The 18,332-nt window shown below is 39.8% G+C and overlaps 1 protein-coding gene across 1 annotated transcript in view; it reads left to right on the top strand.

Annotated features, from left to right (window-relative positions):
* Positions 1 to 18,332, top strand: part of STK3 (serine/threonine kinase 3) — an 803,389-nt gene that overhangs the window by 528,209 nt on the left and 256,848 nt on the right. The window lies entirely within an intron of this gene.

The following is an 18,332-nucleotide window of genomic DNA, read 5'->3' as shown; positions in this document are numbered from 1 at the left end:
AAGTCAATTTGAATACTTTAAAATTGCATTCACTGAATCATTAAAGTTTCATTTTTAACTTTACTGCCCATTTAAATAAATGAGTTCATAATAATAATTATGTATCTAAATTGATACAGGTCCTTGAAAACCAATACATTTATTCTTTATGTAAATGTTCTGCCAGCCCGCACACTATGGATGTATTTTTTTAATTGTATAAAGCTGTGCACGTGCACATCAGTGCACCACTTTGATAGCAAAATACAAAGGGACTTTAGATGCCGAACACAAACTAAAGAAAGTTGTTTTCTTGGGCTAAGTGTCAGTGAAAGTATGAACCACTAGAATTATACAGTTTGACTTTTTCATATGAGCCTTACTAGGATATTCTAGTGAAATCTGTAATGTACACCCGTGTATTTTAGTTATGATTACATGTATTTTTTGCAGTACACATGTATTAGCAAACATGCTAGTAATGGCTAGCACTGTTACAGTTTTTTCTGTGTTAAAGACAAATGGAGAATACTTCCAAATTACTTGCCCACCTGCTCAGATAACTGTTGGTAATAAGTAATATTTTGCTAGGCATAGCTCTAAAGCTCATACACCTGCATATCTCCTCAAAGTATAAAAATTAGGTGCAAAATGTCTACAGTGAATACATAGGATCCATGTTATACATATTAAAGGCCTGATTGCGTGTATAATTTGATCCTCGTTACACAAATGGCATACAGATGTATTAAATGGTTTCCTAAGCAATTGCCCATGACTGCATCATTTTCAAAGTATAAAAGTCTACTTTGTTATAGAATATGAGTATTTATGATACTCTGATAATGCTTTGTCCTCTAAACTTTCATTGAAAATGTATTACAGAAATATAATTATGAGCTTTGGGAACAGGGATTTTCATGATCATGACCAAACTTTCTGTATCTCCCAAATGATCAAACTAGTAATGTGAAGTAGTTGTGGTTTAAAGTGTCTAAATAACACTTGATGTTTTTGGCCACTAGATGGAAATAAAGAGCAAAAATTAAGTTAAAACCACTTTGTCTATACATCTTCAAAGGGGGGGGGGGGATTATTCAGCAGCAAATCGACTTGTTTGTGTAATCTTTATAGAGGAAACATTTTTGTCATCTTATGGAGTTGGAGGTTGGTTATAAAACATTGTATACATGTATCTAAAGTTCTGTATAGTTGTGACACTATTAATTGTCTTTATACCAAAATTATTCACCTGCTACAATGCCATATTCACTTTGCTGGTGTCAATCTCTTTTGTTTCCCATCTGAATATCCTGTATTTATCAAAATGCTCTATAATATCATCACCTTATAAATGTACATGGTAGTGATGAATTCATTAAAGGGACATAATACTCAAATGCTAAATCACTTGAAACTGATGCAGTATAGCTGTAGAAAGCTGACAGAAAAATATCACCTGAGCATCTCTATGTAGAAGAGGAAGATATTTTACCTCACAATCTCCTCAGCTCAGCAGAGTAAGTTCTGTGTAAAAAGTTATACTTCACCTGCTCCCAGCTGCAGGTAAAAATAAAAAAAAAAATGAAGAAATGAACAGCAGCCAATCAGCATCAGCAGTGCTGAGGTCATGAACTCTTACTGTGATCTCATGAGATTTGACTTAACTCTCATGAGATTTCATAGTAAGCTTCCTTTACCTGATTGGTGAAATAATATGAGAGTTCACGAGGCTCATCCCCTAAGATGTCCCAGGACAGACATACTAAAATGCTGCTTAGAAATCCTTTACAATGGGAGGTGGCTACTGAGGAACTTTTGAGGTAAAATATCTTTCTTTTTTACATAGAGATGTTCAGGAGATATTTCTAGTCAGCATTTTACAGCTATGCTGCATCACTTTCAAGTGTTTAAACATTTGGGTATTATGGCCCTTTAAATGAATTGCATAATGCCCAATCCTCTCAATACAGTGGAAAACATGTTCTTGGGAAAAAAAAGTATTCATGCAACATTTAAAAAAAATTGTAGACCTATTCACTGCAGTCTAGGCAGACATCATGCCTGTCACAGGTTTTTCTTTCTAATGGTGGTGAGAGTCCATGACCTTACTCTTGGGATTACATCACCTGGCCACCAGGAGGAGGTAAAGACACCCACACCAGCACTTTCAAATATCCCTCCTACTTCCCTCTCTTTCTCCCAGTATTTCTACCTTGTCAAGGAGTAGGCAAGGATAGCGGTGCTTTGTAGATTTGAAGAAGACTTGATAGAATTTTTTCCCTCAAAGGACAGTTCCTGGAAGAGAGGGAATAGAAGGGTACTTACTGCCTGTGTGTTTGGTAATGCTTCTCCTGGGAGTTATCATAGGAAAGCCACGGGTGTCGCTGGAAAGATCCTAAGCCTCCTCTTGTTGGCCTGTTAAATATACCCCCTGCTCAGTCCTATGTGTTAGTTACACAGGGGGATTTTATCTATGCTGTGGTTTTATTTGTCAGATGTGCACTGCTCTGAGGATTGCAGACTACTTTGGTACTTTGTTAGTACACTAAGCCACTTAGGACACTCTTTATAGTACTTTGTTAGTACCTACAGTTGAGCCACTTTATAGTTCAGTGCCCCAATGTGTTTTATTATACTGAGCAGCAGATTGTGGGCAGGGAGGTTTGTGCACGTAAGTGGCAATTAAAGTTTCTAAGGGAAGCTAGTCTATAATACATAGCCTCCTTTGGGATGTCAGGAGGCTTGATGTCACCTGCACTTAAGTTTTTAAGTTTGGGCTCACACTATCTGTACACCTTTTTTAGGTGTATGGCCCCTTTTAAGGTTCGATAGAACGTCGGCTTTCACTTCTCTTAGCGATCCGGTGAAAGCGGCTTGGAGAAGATCAGGGATGCTTGGATCTTCACTTTCCTGTGGCTAAGGAATAGTACTATACTCCTGAGGGAGGTCTCTCAGAGATTCGTATTCCTGCTAACAGATGTTTATTGTGCAAATTAGTCACAGTTTGTCCACCTGCACAACTTTGCCACACCTGCCTTTGTTCTGATCTACAGACACATTCTTAGGCCCCTAAAAAAATTACTGCTATGGGACATTCCCCTGTTTGTTACTCAGGGTGGAGTGACAGATTTTTCTCCTTGCTTTAAGAACCCCTTGCAGTCAGCGGTGTCTGAGGCTATGGCTGCGATTCCCACTGCAGCGCAAGCATAAACGTAAGCACATCTCATCTCACTGTTCATCAAGCGGTATTACCCTGTCTCAGCTCGCACAGGTCTGCAACGGATCTTCCTCTTTTTCAGATGGAGAGGTTTCCTCAGAGGACTCTTGTTCTGACTCTGATAAGGAGTCTGGAGTCATTACTTTCTTTCATGTAATTGGCAAGAGTCCATGAGCTAGTGACACATGGGATATACAATCCTACCATGTGGGGCAAAGTTTCCCAAACCTACCTATAAATACACCCCTCACCCCTCACCACACCCACAATTCAGTTTTACAAACTTTGCCTCCTATGGAGGTGGTGAAGTAAGTTTGTGCTTGATTTTTATGATTTCTTCTATGATAACCGCTTCTAAGCATTCTGAAGCCCAATTCTTCTGAGTACAGTGTTTGTCAGAGGGATGTGAAGAGTATCGCCTATTGATTTTATGGTTTCCCTCACGGGGAATCTTTTCAAGGGTTTCATTCATCTCCTACCTCCCTTTTCAGATCGACAATATACTCTTATATACTATTACCTCTGCTGATAGTTTTCAGTACTGGTTTGGCTATCTGCTATATGTGGATGGGTTTCTTTCGGTAAGTATGTATCATTATTTAAGACACGCTCAGCTATGGTTTGGTGCTTTATGTATTAATATAAAGTTTTAAATATATGTAATTTTTTGGCGCAAAGTTGCGCCTTAGATGGCGCAAATTTAGTCATTTCCTGCGTCTTTGTTGACGCTAGTTGTTTTGGCGCGAAATCGCGTTTGTTATGACAGCCAATAGGATTTCCACCCCCTAATTCCTATTTTCTGATAGAATTCTATCAGTCAATCGGAAAGTAAGGGACGCCATCTTGGATGACATAATTTAAAGGGAAACTTCATTCTTCAGCAACCATCGTAAGAAGATGATGCTACGCGCCGGATGTCTTGAAGATGGACCCGCTCCGTGCCGGATGGATGAAGACTTCTGCCCGCTTGGATGAAGACTTCTGCCAGCTTCGATGAGGACTTCTGCCGCCTGGATGAGGATGGATGTCCGGTCTTCAAAAACTGTAAGTGGATCGTCGGGGGTTAGTGTTTTTTTAAGGGTTTATTGGGTGGGTTTTATTTCTCCAACATAGGTGTGTCCGGTCCACGGCGTCATCCTTACTTGTGGGATATTCTCTTCCCCAACAGGAAATGGCAAAGAGCCCAGCAAAGCTGGTCACATGATCCCTCCTAGGCTCCGCCTTCCCCAGTCATTCTCTTTGCCGTTGTACAGGCAACATCTCCACGGAGATGGCTTAGAGTTTTTTGGTGTTTAAATGTAGTTTTTATTCTTGAATCAAGAGTTTGTTATTTTAAAATAGTGCTGGTATGTACTATTTACTCTGAAACAGGAAAGAGATGAAGATTTCTGTTTGTAAGAGGAAAATGATTTTAGCAACCGTTACTAAAATCGATGGCTGTTTCCACACAGGACTGTTGAGAGGAATTAACTTCAGTTGGGGGAAACAGTGAGCAGACCTTTGCTGCTTGAGGTATGACACATTTCTAACAAGACTCGGTAATGCTGGAAGCTGTCATTTTCCCTATGGGAACCGGTAAGCCATTTTCTTAGTTTAAGTAAAAGAATAAAGGGCTTCATTAGGGCTTAAAAAACTGGTAGACATTTTTCTGGGCTAAAACGATTACTTTACTAAGTATATTTGGCAGATTATTACTTTTAATAGTTGTTAAATCTTGGGGATTGTTTTAATAAAAACGGCAGGCACTGTATTGGACACCTTTTTCACTGGGGGCCTTTCTAGTCATAGACAGAGCCTCATTTTCGCGCCTCTAATGCGCAGTTGTTTTTGGAAAGCATGGCATGCAGATGCATGTGTGAGGAGCTAAGAACCACTGAAAAAGCTTATAGAAGGCATCATTTGGTATCGTATTCCCCTCTGGGCTTGGTTGGGTCTCAGCAAAGCAGATACCTGGGACTGTATAGGGGGTTAAATGTAAAAACGGCTCTGGTTCCATTATTTTAAGGGTTAAAGCTTTCAAATTTGGTGTGCAATACTTTTAAGGCTTTAAGTTACTGTGGTGAAATTTTGGTGAAATTTAAACAATTCCTTCATACTTTTTCACATATTCAGTAATAAAGTGTGTTCAGTTTGAAATTTAAAGGGACAGTAACGGTTTTATTGTAAAACGTTTTTTTGTGCTTTGTTGACAAGTTTAAGCCTGTTTAACATGTCTGAACCATCAGATAACGATGTTCTATATGTATGAAAGCCCAATGTGTCTCCCATTTAAATATATGTGATATATTTGTGTCATAATGTCCAAACAAAGTAGGGATAATAATGCCATAGATATGATATTGCCCAAGATGATTCCTCTAATGAGGGGAGTAAGCATGGTACTGCATCATCCCCTTCTGTGTCTACACCAGTTTTGCCCACACAAGAGGCCCCTAGTACATCTAGTGCGCCAATACTTATTACCATACAACAATTAATGGCTGTAATGGATAATTCTATTGCATGCATTTTTTCCAAAATGCCTACTTATCAGAGAAAGCGTGATTGCTCTGTTTTAAACACTGAAGAGCAAGAGGATGCTGATGATATCTGTTCTGACATACCCTCACACCTATCTGAAGGGGCCAGGAGGGAGGTTTTGTCTGAGGGAGAAATTTCAGATTCAGGGAAAATTTCTCAACAAGCAGAACCTGATATTGTAACTTTTAAATTTAAATTTCAACATCTCCACGCACTACTTAAGGAGGTATTATCTACTCTGGATGATTGTGACAATTTGGTCATTCCAGAGAAATTAGGTAAGATGGACAAGTTCCTAGAGGTTCCGGTGCCCCCTGATGTTTTTCCTATACCCAAGCGGGTGGCGGACATAGTAAATAAGGAGTGGGAAAGGCCCGGCATACCTTTTGTCCTCCCCCTATATTTAAGAAATTAGTTCCTATAGTCGACCCCAGAAAGGACTTATAGCATACAGTCCCCAAGGTCGAGGGGGCGGTTTCTACTCTAAACAAACGCACTTCTATTCCTATAGAAGATAGTTGTGCTTTCAAGATCCTATGGATTAAAGGTTAGAGGGTTTGCTTAAAAAGATGTTTGTTCAGCAAGGTTACCTTCTACAACCAATTTCATGCATTGTTCCTGTCACTACAGCTGCGTGTTTCTGGTTCGAAGAACTAGAAAAGTCGCTCAATAAAGAATCTTCGTACGAGGAGGTTTTGGACAGAGTTCAAGCTCTTAAATTGGCTAACTCTTTTTTATTTTAGATGCCGCTTTGCAATTAGCTAGATTAGCGGCGAATAATTCAGGGTTTGCTATCGTGGTGCGCAGAGCGCTTTTGCTTAACATCCCTTTCAAGGGTAAAACACTGTTTGGCCCTGACTTGAAAGAGATTATTTCAGACATCACTGGGGGAAAGGGCCACGCCCTTCCTCTGGATAGGTCTTTTAAGGCTAAAAAGAAGCCAAATTTTCGTCCCTTTCGCAGAAACGGACCAGCCTCAAATTCTACACCCTCTAAGCAAGAGGGTAATACTTCTCAAACCAAGCCAGCCTGGAGGCCGATGCAAGGCTGGAACAAGGGTAAGCAGGCCAAGTCACCTGCCACTGCTACCAAAACAGCATGAAGTGTTGGCCCCCGATCTGGGAAGGATCTGGTGGGGGGCAGACTTTCTCTCTTTGCTCAGGCTGGGGCAAGAGATGTTCAGGATCCTTGGGCGCTAGAAATAGTTTCTCAAGGTTATCTCCTGGAATTCAGGGAACTACCCCCAAGGGGAAGGTTCCACGGGTCTCAATTATCTTCGAACAGGCATTCTTACACTGTGTAGAAGACCTGTTAAGCATGGGAGTGATTCATCCTGTTCCATTAGGAGAACAAGGGATGGGTTTTTACTCCAACCTGTTCATAATTCCCAAAAAGAGGGAACATTCAGACCTATTTTAGATCTCAAGATTCTAAACAAGTTTCTCAGGGTTTCATCATTCGAAATGGAAACCATTCGAACGATCCTTCCTACCATCCAGGAAGGTCAATTCATGACCACAGTGGACTTAAAGGATGCGTACCTATGTATTCCTATCCACAAGGAACATTTTCGGTTCCTAAGGTTCGCCTTTCTGGACAAGCATTACCTGTGGCACTTCCATTCGGATTAGCCACTGCTCCAAGGATTTTCACAAGGGTACTAGGGTCCCTTCTAGCGGTGCTAAGACCAAGGGGCATTGCAGTAGTACCTTACTTGGACGACATCCTGATTCAAGTGTCGTCTCTGTCAAAAGCAAGGGCTCATACGGACATTGTCCTAGCCTTTCTCAGATCTCACAGGTGGAAAGTGAACATAGAAAAAAGTTCTCTGTCCCCGTCAACAAGAGTTCCCTTCTTGGGAACAATAATAGTTTCCTTAGAAATGAAGGTTTTTCTGACAGAGGCCAGAAAATCAAAACTTCTAAGCTCTTGTCAGGTACTTCATTCTGTTCTTCTTCCTTCCATAGCGCAGTCCATGGAAGTAATAGGTTTGATGGTTGCGGCAATGGACATAGTTCCTTTTGCACGAATTCATCTAAGACCATTGCACCTGGGCATGCTCAGACAGTGGAATGGGGACTATACAGACTTGTCTCCGACGATACAAGTAGATCAAATAACCAGAGATTCACTCCGTTGGTGGCTGACCCCTGGACAACCTGTCACAGGGAATGAGCTTCCGCAGACCAGAATAGGTCATTGTCACGACCGACGCCAGTCTGGTGGGCTGGGGCGCGGTCTGGGAACCCCTGAAAACTCAGGGTCTATGGTTTCGGGAAGACTCTCTTCTCCCGATAAACATAATGGAACTGAGAGCGATATTCAATGCTCTCAAGGCTTGGCCTCGACTAGCAAAGGCCAAATTCATAAGGTTTCAATCAGACATCATGACGACTGTTACATATATCAACCATCAGGGGGGTAACAAGGAGTTCCCTGGCGATGGAGGAGCATCCGGGGGAGTGGGAACTCCATCTGGAAATCTTTGCCCAAATAACTCAATTATGGGGCATTCCAGACATGGTTCTGATGGCCTCTCGTCAGAACTTCATGGTCCCTTGTTACGGGTCCAAATCCAGGGATCCCAAGGCGACTCTATTGGATACAATAGTAGCACCTTGGATCTTCACCTAGCTTATGTATTCCCACCGTTTCCTCTCATTCCCAGGCTGGTAGCCAGGATCAATCTGGAGAGGGCTTCGGTGACCTTGATAGTTCCTGTGTGGCCACGCAGGACTTGGTATGCAGACCTGGTGAATGTGTCATCGGCTCCACCATGGAAGCTACCTTTGAGACAGGACCTTCTTATTCAGGGTCCATTCGAACATCCGAATCTGGTTTTCCTCCAACTGACTGCTTGGAGTTTTGAACGCTTGATTTTATCAAAGCGTGGGTTTTCAGATTCTGTAATAGATACTCTTATTCAGGCTAGAAAGCCTGTAACTAGAAAAATTTACCATAAAATATGGAAAAAATATATCTGTTGGTGTGAATCTAAAGGATTCCCATGGAACAAGATAAAAATTCCTAAGTTTCTTTCCTTTCTACAAGAAGGTTTGGAGAAAGGATTTTCTGCGAGTTCTCTGAAGGGACAGATCTCTGTTTTACTTCACAAAAGGCTGGCAGCTGTGCCAGACGTTTAAGCGTTTGTTCAGGCTCTGGTTAGAATCAAGCCTGTTTACAGACCTTTGACTCTTCCCTGGAGTCTTAATCTAGTTCTTTCAGTTCTTCAAGGGGTTCCGTTTGAACCCTTACATTCCGTGGATATTAAGTTATTATCTTGGAAAGTTTTGTTTTAGGTTGCAATTTCTTCCGCTAGAAGAGTTTCTGAGTTATCTGCCTCTGCAGTGTTCTCCGCCCTATCTGGTCCATGCAGATAAGGTGGTTTTTTACGTACTGAGCCTGGTTTTCTTCCGAAGGTTGTTTCCAACAAAAATATTAACCAGGATATAGTTGTACCTTCTTTGTGTCCGAATCCAGTTCATAGAAGGAACGTTTGTTACACAATTTGGACGTTGTCCGTGCTCTAAAATTCTATTTAGATGCTACAAAGGATTTCAGACAAACATCTTCCTTGTTTGTTGTTTATTCTGGTAAAAGGAGAGGTCAAAAAGCAACTTCTACCTCTCTATCTTTTTGGCTTAAAAGCATCATCAGATTGGCTTATGAGACTGCCGGACGGCAGCCTCCTGAAAGAATCACAGCTCATTCCACTAGGGGCCGTGGCTTCCACATGGGCCTTTAAGAACGAGGCTTCTGTTGATCAGATATGTAAGGCAGCGACTTGGTCTTCACTGCACACTTTTACCAAATTTTACAAATTTGATACTTTTGCTTCTTCTGAGGCTATTTTGGGAGAAAGGTTTTGCAAACCGTGGTGCCTTCCATCTAGGTGACCTGATTTGCTCCCTCCCATCATCCGTGTCCTAAAGCTTTGGTATTGGTTCCCACAAGTAAGGATGACGCCGTGGACCGGACACACCTATGTTGGAGAAAACAGAATTTATGTTTACCTGATAAATTACTTTCTCCAACGGTGTGTCCGGTCCACGGCCCGCCCTGGTTTTTTAATCAGGTCTGATGATTTATTTTCTTTAACTACAGTCACCACGGTATCATATGATTTCTCCTATGCAAATATTCCTCCTTTACGTCGGTCGAATGACTGGGGAAGGCGGAGCCTAGGAGGGATCATGTGGACCAGCTTTGCTGGGCTCTTTGCCATTTCCTGTTGGGGAAGAGAATATCCCACAAGTAAGGATGACGCCGTGGACCGGACACACCGTTGGAGAAAGTAATTTATCAGGTAAACATAAATTCTGTTTTTTAGATTAGTTTTTTGGACGATGTAAAAAAAGCTAAATGCCCTTTTAAGGGCAATGCCCATCCAAATGCCCTTTTCAGGGCAATGGGGAGCTTAGGTTTATTTAGATGGTGTTTTATTTCGGGTGTTTGGTGGTGTGTTTTACGTTTGGGGGGTTGTTTGTATTTATTTATTTTTACAGGTAAAAGAGCTGATTTCTTTGGGGCAATGCCCCGCCAAAGACCCTTTTAAGGGCCATTGGCAATTTAGTGTTGGCAAGTTTTTTTTTAACTTTTTGGGGGATTTTTTATTTTGATAGGGCTATTAGATTAGGAGTAATTCTTTTTAATTTTTGATAAAAAAAATATTTGGTGTAATTTAATGTTTATTTTTTTTGTAATTTAGATAATTGTATTTTGTTAATTTAATTTTTTGTAATGTTAGGTGTTAGTCTAGCTCAGGTTAGTTTTTATTTTACAGGTACATTTGTATTTATTTTAACTAGGTAGTTATTAAATAGTTAATATCTATTTACTAACTAGTCTACCTAGTTAAAATAAATACAAACTTACCTGTGAAATAAAAATAAAACCTACGCTAACTACAATGTAACTATTAGTTATATTGTAGCTATCTTAGGGTTTATTTTACAGGTAAGTTTGTCTTTAGTTTTAAATAGGAATTATTTAGGTAATAATAGTAGGTTTTATTTAGATTTATTTTAATTATATTTAAGTTAGGGGGTATTAGAGTTACGTTAGGGTTAGGTTTAGGGGTTAATAGGTTTATTATAGCGGCAGAGTGGGCGGACGGCAGATTAGGGGTTAATTATATTTAAATAGTGTTTTTGATGCGGGAGGGCGGCGGTTTAGGGGTTCATAATTTTATTATAGTAGCGACAATGTCGGGGAGCGGCAGAATAGGGGTTAATACATTTTTTAAGTGCCGGCGATGTCCGGGGCGGGCAGATTAGGGGTTATTTTATTTTATTATTTGCGATGCGGGAGGGCCTCGGTTTAGGGGTCAATAGGTAGTTTATGGGTGCTAAGTGTACTTTGTAGCACTTTAGTTATGAGTTTTATGTTACAGCTTTGTAACGTAAAACTCATAACTACTGACTTTAGATTGCGGTACGGATCTTGTCATTTTAGGCTGTACCACTCACTTTTTGGCCTCCCCGCAAAACTCATAATACCGGCACTACTGGAGTCCCATTGAAAAAGGACTTTTTTAAAAGTGTGGTACTGACGTTGCGTGACGGCCAAAAAAGTGTGCGGTACAGCTATTCTGACTTGTAATAGCAGCGGTAGGGAAAAAGCATTGTTATGGGCCATAACGATGCTTTTTCACTCATAAAGCCAAACTCGTAATCTAGCTGTTTGTTAATAATCCTTTTCAAATCTGTATTTTAACATTTTTGCTTTTGAGGTTTTTTTCCTATTCAATATACTATCTGTATTATATTCTAGAGAATGGTTATTCTGATTCTCTCTTGGGACTGTACTACTATTTCTAAGGAAATTGGTACTTGTTTTCAGGATTCTTTAGAATTTGAATATAACCTTAGTAGAGAATATTCACGTACTGTTTATATTTTTAGCTCAGCTTTATCTGTGTCTGACATTACTGTTCTCTCAACCTTTTGTTGAACATTTAGCATAAGCAGTTTCAGATTATTAAGTATATAACTCTATTTACTTTAAATATATTCATTTAATTATGTTTACTATATCTATTATTATGATTTCAAATATATTTTATTATCTCTAACTTGTTAGGATAATAATTTGTTTGATTTCTATTATCTCCACTATTTCTGGAGGTTTAGAGTTTTTTCTGCCCTACTTTTAGTCCGGTGATGTAGATCAGTTGGTGAATGTCCTGAATACAAACGCTTGTTCTAGATCTCTCTCTGTTTTGGTGATTAGTCTATCATTTTATTCAGGAGGCCTCCTTTTGTTTGTCCTTCCTGGACTGTATTCTTAATGGATGCAAGTTTTACAGGTTGGGGAGCTGTCTGAGGGTCTTTTGACAGCACAAGGGGTCTGGAAACTTCAAGAGGCAAGGTTTCCAATCGATATTTTAGAACTCTGTGCGTTTTTTTCGGAGCTCTGGCTTGGCCTCTTTTAGGAGAGAACTTTTTTAATTTTTTGCTTTCAGACAGACAATATCACAACTGTGGAATATGTAAATCAACAATAGGGACTTGTAGTTTCTTAAGAAATTAAGAATTATCTTGAATACGTTTGAATACGATTTTAGACATTTAGGAGGTGGATCAGTCTTTTCCTCCAGGAGTGTGGTGTCTCTATACAGATGTGTTTTCTCAATTTCCCAGGTATCTTTTCAGGTCCAGGGATCCTCAGGTGAAGCTGATGGATGCATTAGCAGTGTCTTGGTTTTGCAACCTGACTACATCCTTCCGCCTTTCTTTTTTTTTCTTCCAAAGGTGATTTCCAAGATCATATTGGAACAGTGTCATGTGTTTCTGATAGCATCAGCATGGCCTCACAGGTTTGGTATGTGGATCTTGTTCAGATGTCCAAGTTGCCATGCTTGGCCACTTTCTCTTTGGCCAGCCCTCTTGTTCTAGGGGGCTATTTTTCCATCGGGATCTCAAATGACTAATTTGGGGGTATAGAAATTGATTAGTGTTTAGACATAGAGGTTTCTCTGACTTTGTTTTTATCGCTTTGTTGCAGGCTTATAAGTCTGTTTCAAGGAACATGTATTATCAGGTTTAGAAAACCTATATTTTATAGTGTTCTCATAAATTCTCTTGGCATTCTTTTAGAATTCCTTGGATTTTTCAGGATGGTTTGGATAAGTTTGTCTGCAAATGTTTGAAGAGACAAATCTCTGTTCTTTCTGTTTTATTTTCTAGAAAGATTGTTTAAATTTCCTGATATTCACTGTTTTGTTCAGGGCTTTGGTTGGTATCAAGCCTGTTCATCTTATTAATTTCTCCTTTTGGAGTCGTCTTTGGTTAGAAGATTATCTACTTTCTTGAAAGTGTTGTTTCTTTTGACTATCTCTTCTTCTACAAGAGTTTCTGATTTATCAGCTCTCTCTTGTGTGTCTCTTTTTCCTGATTTTTTTTCATCTAGTTAAGTTGTTTTGTAGATTTCTTTTTTTCCTAAGGTTGTGAATTTGAACAACATTAGTAGAGAATTGTTGTTCCTTCTTTTTGTTCTAATCCTAAATAATTATTTGAGAGTTTCTTACATCCTTTGGATGTGGTAAGAGTTTTATAATTCTATATCGAGGTTGCTAGGATTTCAGAAGGGCTTCTAGTCTATCTGCTTTTTTTTCTGGTTCCAGAAAGGTTAGGAAGCCTCTGCCAATTCTTTGGCAACCTGATTTTGTTTTTCAAGGCTTATTTTGAGGCAGGGCAGGCTCTGCCTCAGAGTTTTACACCTCATTCTACTAAGTTCAGTCGCCATTTCTTGTTTTCAGAATGAAGCTTATGTTGATCAGATTTGCAAATCAATAATTGGTCTTCTTTGCATACTTTTATTGTTTTTACTATTTGGATGTATTTGCTTCTTCTGAAGCAAATACATCCAAATTTTGGTAGATAAAAAGATTTTCAGGCAGCGGTTTCATTTTGATTCTACTGCTTTTTGATTCTACTGCTTTTGATTTAAGTGTTTTCAAGGAAAACTTATTTATTGTGTGGATTTAATTTATTAGTGTGGAAATAGCTGTTTTTTTATCCGTCCCTTTCTAGTGACTCTTCTGTGGACTTCCACATCTTGGGTATTTCTATCCCATTCCTCACTAGCTCATGGACCAATTGCATGAAAGAAAACATAATTTATGTAAGAACTTACCTGATAAATTAATTTCTTTCATATTGGCAAGAGTCCATGAGGCCCACCCTTTTTATGGTGGTTGTTTTTTTTTCTTTCTAAAAGCACAATTATTTTTCCAGTTCCTCTTTTTGCATATTTTTTTCTACTTTTTTTTATTACCCCACTACTTGGCTATTCGTTCAACTGAATTGTGGGTGTGGTGAGGGGTGTATTTATAGGCTTTTTGAGGTTTAGTAAACTTTGCCCCTCCTGGTAGGATTGTATATCACATACGTCACTAATTCATGGACTCTTGCCAATATGAAAGAAATGAATTTATCAGGTAAGTTCTTACATAAATTGTTTTTTCTGTTTAAAATGGGACATCTATGTTCTTTATTGAAGGAGGCCTTAGGGGTGCAGGATTCTAAACCGGTTGAGGATAAACCGGTACACAAGTTAGATATGATTTTCAGGCCCAAGTCTAAGGTTCCAGAGGTGTTCCCTGTTCTGACTTTGGATTCTGAGGTTGTCTCTAAGGAATGGGATAAACCAGGAGTCTCCTTTACTCCATCTCCTGCTTTTAAGAAGCCTTTTCCTGTCCTGAGGTCAATTTGGAATTTTGTGGAAGTATCTCTAAATTATATAGAGCTATATCTATTTTAGCTAGGAGGACAACTATTCCTTTACAAGATAGTACTTCTTTTAAAGACCATATGGACAGAAAGCTGGAGTTTTTTTTGTGGAAAGCTTTTCTTCAAGGGGGGACTGTTGTTTCAACCAGCAATCAGTATTGCCTCAGTGCCAAGAGATGCTGCTTTCTGTTGTGACTACTTAAATGAGCTAATTTCTGAGGAATCTTTGTTAGAAGATATCCAAGATCATATCCAGTGTTTGAAGATGGCGAATTCCTTTATTTGTGATGTGATCACCTAGATTGTTTGAATTGATACGAAGAATACTTCTTTAGCTGTGTGTCGAAGGGCTTTTTGGCTGAAATCATTGTCTGCTGACATGGTTTCTAAATCCATATTTGTATATTTTGTGTTCAAGGTCTAGGACCTTGTGTGGCCCTTTTTATTTCTACAGAGACTGGGGGCAAGGGTGCCTTTTTGCACTGGGAAAAGAAATCTAGACCTAAAAGTCTTCTTCTAACCAGAAAACTGATTTCTCCAATTCCACGTGGAGATCTAACCAACTTTGAAGAAAGTCCAAGCAGCTCAAGAAGTGCTCTTCTGATAACAAGTCGGCATGAAGGTACGGCCCCTGATCCGGACTCTTCTCCGGTAGGAGGTAGATTGAGCCTTTTTCAAGCCTTTTTCAAGAGTTCTGGTGCGTTCTATCCAGGATTTTTGAATTATGGAGATAGTGTCTCAAGGATACAGAATAGGCTTTAAATCTTGGCCTCCTCTGGGAATGTTTATCCTGTCTCATATTTCCAGACAGCCAGAAAAGAGAGTGGCCTTCTTTCAGTGTGTGAAGAATCTAGAGGATATGTGGGTAATTGTCCCTGTACCAGTGGGAGATATAAACCATCTTGCAATGCTGGCGGTATCTCGTATTCTGAATTAGGTAGAGATGCACCATTTCAGCAATTCACATTCCAGAAGTAGACCGCTGAGAAGCAGATTTTCTCGCTCGTCAGAGTCTTCACTCTGGGAAATGGTCTTCCAATCAGAAAATCTTCAACAAACTGATAGATTGCTGGGGTCTTCCAGAGATAAGCTTAATAGCAACATGTCTGAACCACAAGCTTCCGCTGTATGTTTCGAAATCAAGGAATCCTCAGGTGGAACTGGTAGATACTCTGACAGCTCCTTTGCATTATCAGTTGGTTTACATATATCCTCCAATTGTTCTCCCCAGAGTTGTGGCATAACTCTGACAGGAGAGGGTGTCAGCTATCGTCATAGGCCCAGCGTGGCCATGCAGGACCTGGTATGCAGTCCTGGGTCGGTTGTGGCCAGACTTTCTAGTGCAAGGTCTGTTCTTCTATCAAAATCTTCAGTCTCTCAGCTTAACTACATTGAGATTGAACAGTTGATTCTTTCTCAGAAACAGTTGATTCTTTCTCAGAAACACTTCTTCGATTCTGTTATTTGATACTGGCTCACAAACCTGTGACGAGAAGGATTTATAAGGTGTGGAAAGTATTCCTTTATTGGAGTAATGATAGGGGTTATTCTTGGCATTCTGTGAGAACTCCCTGTATTCTTCTGTTTCAGGGGGAAAGCCCAGACAAGGTTTTATCAGCCAGTTCTCTCAAGGGGCATATTTCTGCGCTCTCTATTTTGCTTCATAGGAAGCTAGCTTGTCTTCCCGATATTTAATCTTTTGTTCAGTCTCTGGTCATAATCAGACCTGTTCTGAGAGTTTTACAGATTCATCCTTTTGAGCCTATGCATACTCTGGAAATCAAGATTATATTTTGGAAGGTTCTCTTTTTACTGGCTATTTTTTTTAGCTTTGAGGGTTTCAGAATTATGTGCCTTATCTTGCGATCCACCTTACTTGGCGTTTCATCATTATAAAGCTGTGTTGCGAACAGTTTCTAGCTTTCTGCTGAAGGTAGTCTCATATGCAAACATTAATCATGAAATAGTTGTTCTTCTTTATGCCCTAACACAAAGTCTTCTAAGGGGAGACTTCTGCATTACTTAGATGTAGTCAGGACATTGAAATTCTAATTGGAAGCTACGAAGGATTTCCATCAGTCTCCTAGCTTGTTTGTTTTGTACTCAGGAAAACGCAAGTCTCAGAAGGCTATTTCGATTTCCTTGTCGTTCTGGTTGAGGAGTCTACTTCAAAAGGCTTACTTGGTCAGTGGTTACCTGCCAGAATTACTGCTCATTCCACTCGTTCTGTTTCTACATCTTAAGCTTTCAGGGATGAGGCATCTGATCTTTTTTACACACACTCGCAAAGTTTTACAGTTTTTATGTTTTTGCCTCGGCAGAGACGGCATTTGGTAAGTAGGTTCTTCAGGTTGTGGTGTCTGGCCCACAGACCACCTCCAAAGACCTACAACATCATCTTGCTGCAGATGGTGTCACTGTGCATCCTTCAACAATTCAGCTCACTTTGCACAAGGAGAAGCTGTATGGGAGAGTGATGCGGAAGAAGTCTTTTCTGCACACACGCCACAAACAGAGTCGCTTGAGGTATGCAAACGCACATTTGGACAAGCCAGCTTCATTTTGGAAGAAGGTGCTGTGGACTGATGAAACAAAGATTGAGTTATTTGGTCATAACAAGGGGCGTTATGCATGGCGGCAAAAGAACACAGCGTTCCAAGACAAACAATTGCTACCCGCAGTAAAATTTAATGGATGTTCCATTATGCTGTGGGGCTGTGTGGGGCATTGCCGGTACTGGGAATTTTGTTAAAGTCGAGGGTTGCATGGATTCCAGTCAATATCAGCAGATACTTGAGAATAATGTTTAGGAATCAGTCACAAAGTTAAAGTTACGCCGGGGCTGGATATTTCAGCAAGACAACGACCCAAAACGCTGCTCAGAATCTACTCTGGCATTTATGCAGAGGAACAAGTACAATGTTCTGGAATAGCCATTCCAGTTCCCCAGACCTGAATATCAGTGAAAATCTGTGGGTTGATTTCAAGCGGGCTGTCCATGCTCGGCAACCATCAAACCTAACTGAACTGGAGATGTTTTGCAAGGAGGAATGGTCCAAAATACCTTCATCCAGAATCCAGACACTAATTACAGGCTATAGGAAGCGTCTAGAGGCTGTAATTTCTGCTAAAGGAGGCTCTACTAAATATTGATGCAATATTTCTGTTGGGGTGCCCAAATTTATGCACCTGTCTAGTTTTGTTTTGATGCATATTGCACATTTTCTGTTAATACAATTAACCTCATTTCACTACTGAAATATTACTGTGTCCTTCAGTTATTTGATAGATTAAAATGAAATTGCTGATCCAAACACCCAATTATTTATAAATCGAAATCATGGAAATTGTCAGGGGGGCCTAAACTTTTGCATACAACTGTATATATATATATTTTTTAAATAAAGGAATAGGATATTTCAACCAACCAGAGGTCATATGGACTTATGGACATTAGTAGTTTACTACTGGTAGCTTGGAAGGTAGCTCAGTGCCACAGAGAATGTGTATTATTAAAATATTTATATATAAAAAAAAAAAAAAAAAACATTCATTTTATTTTTTGTAATGATAGCATTGAATTATTCTAATGAGTGTGGAAGTGATGTATTCCAGATTCAAATAGCTTGGGTTTTAACACTATTTCTCCAACATAGGTGTGTCCGGTCCACGGCGTCATCCTTACTTGTGGGATATTCTCTTCCCAACAGGAAATGGCAAAGAGCCCAGCAAAGCTGGTCACATGATCCCTCCTAGGCTCCGCCTACCCCAGTCATTCTCTTTGCCGTTGTACAGGCAACATCTCCACGGAGATGGCTTAGAGTTTTTTAGTGTTTAACTGTAGTTTTTATTATTCAATCAAGAGTTTGTTATTTTAAAAT

The sequence above is a fragment of the Bombina bombina genome, chromosome 5 (assembly GCF_027579735.1).
Source record: "Bombina bombina isolate aBomBom1 chromosome 5, aBomBom1.pri, whole genome shotgun sequence".
In the NCBI taxonomy this organism is placed as follows: domain Eukaryota; kingdom Metazoa; phylum Chordata; class Amphibia; order Anura; family Bombinatoridae; genus Bombina; species Bombina bombina.
This window is presented reverse-complemented; position numbering and strand designations above follow the sequence as displayed.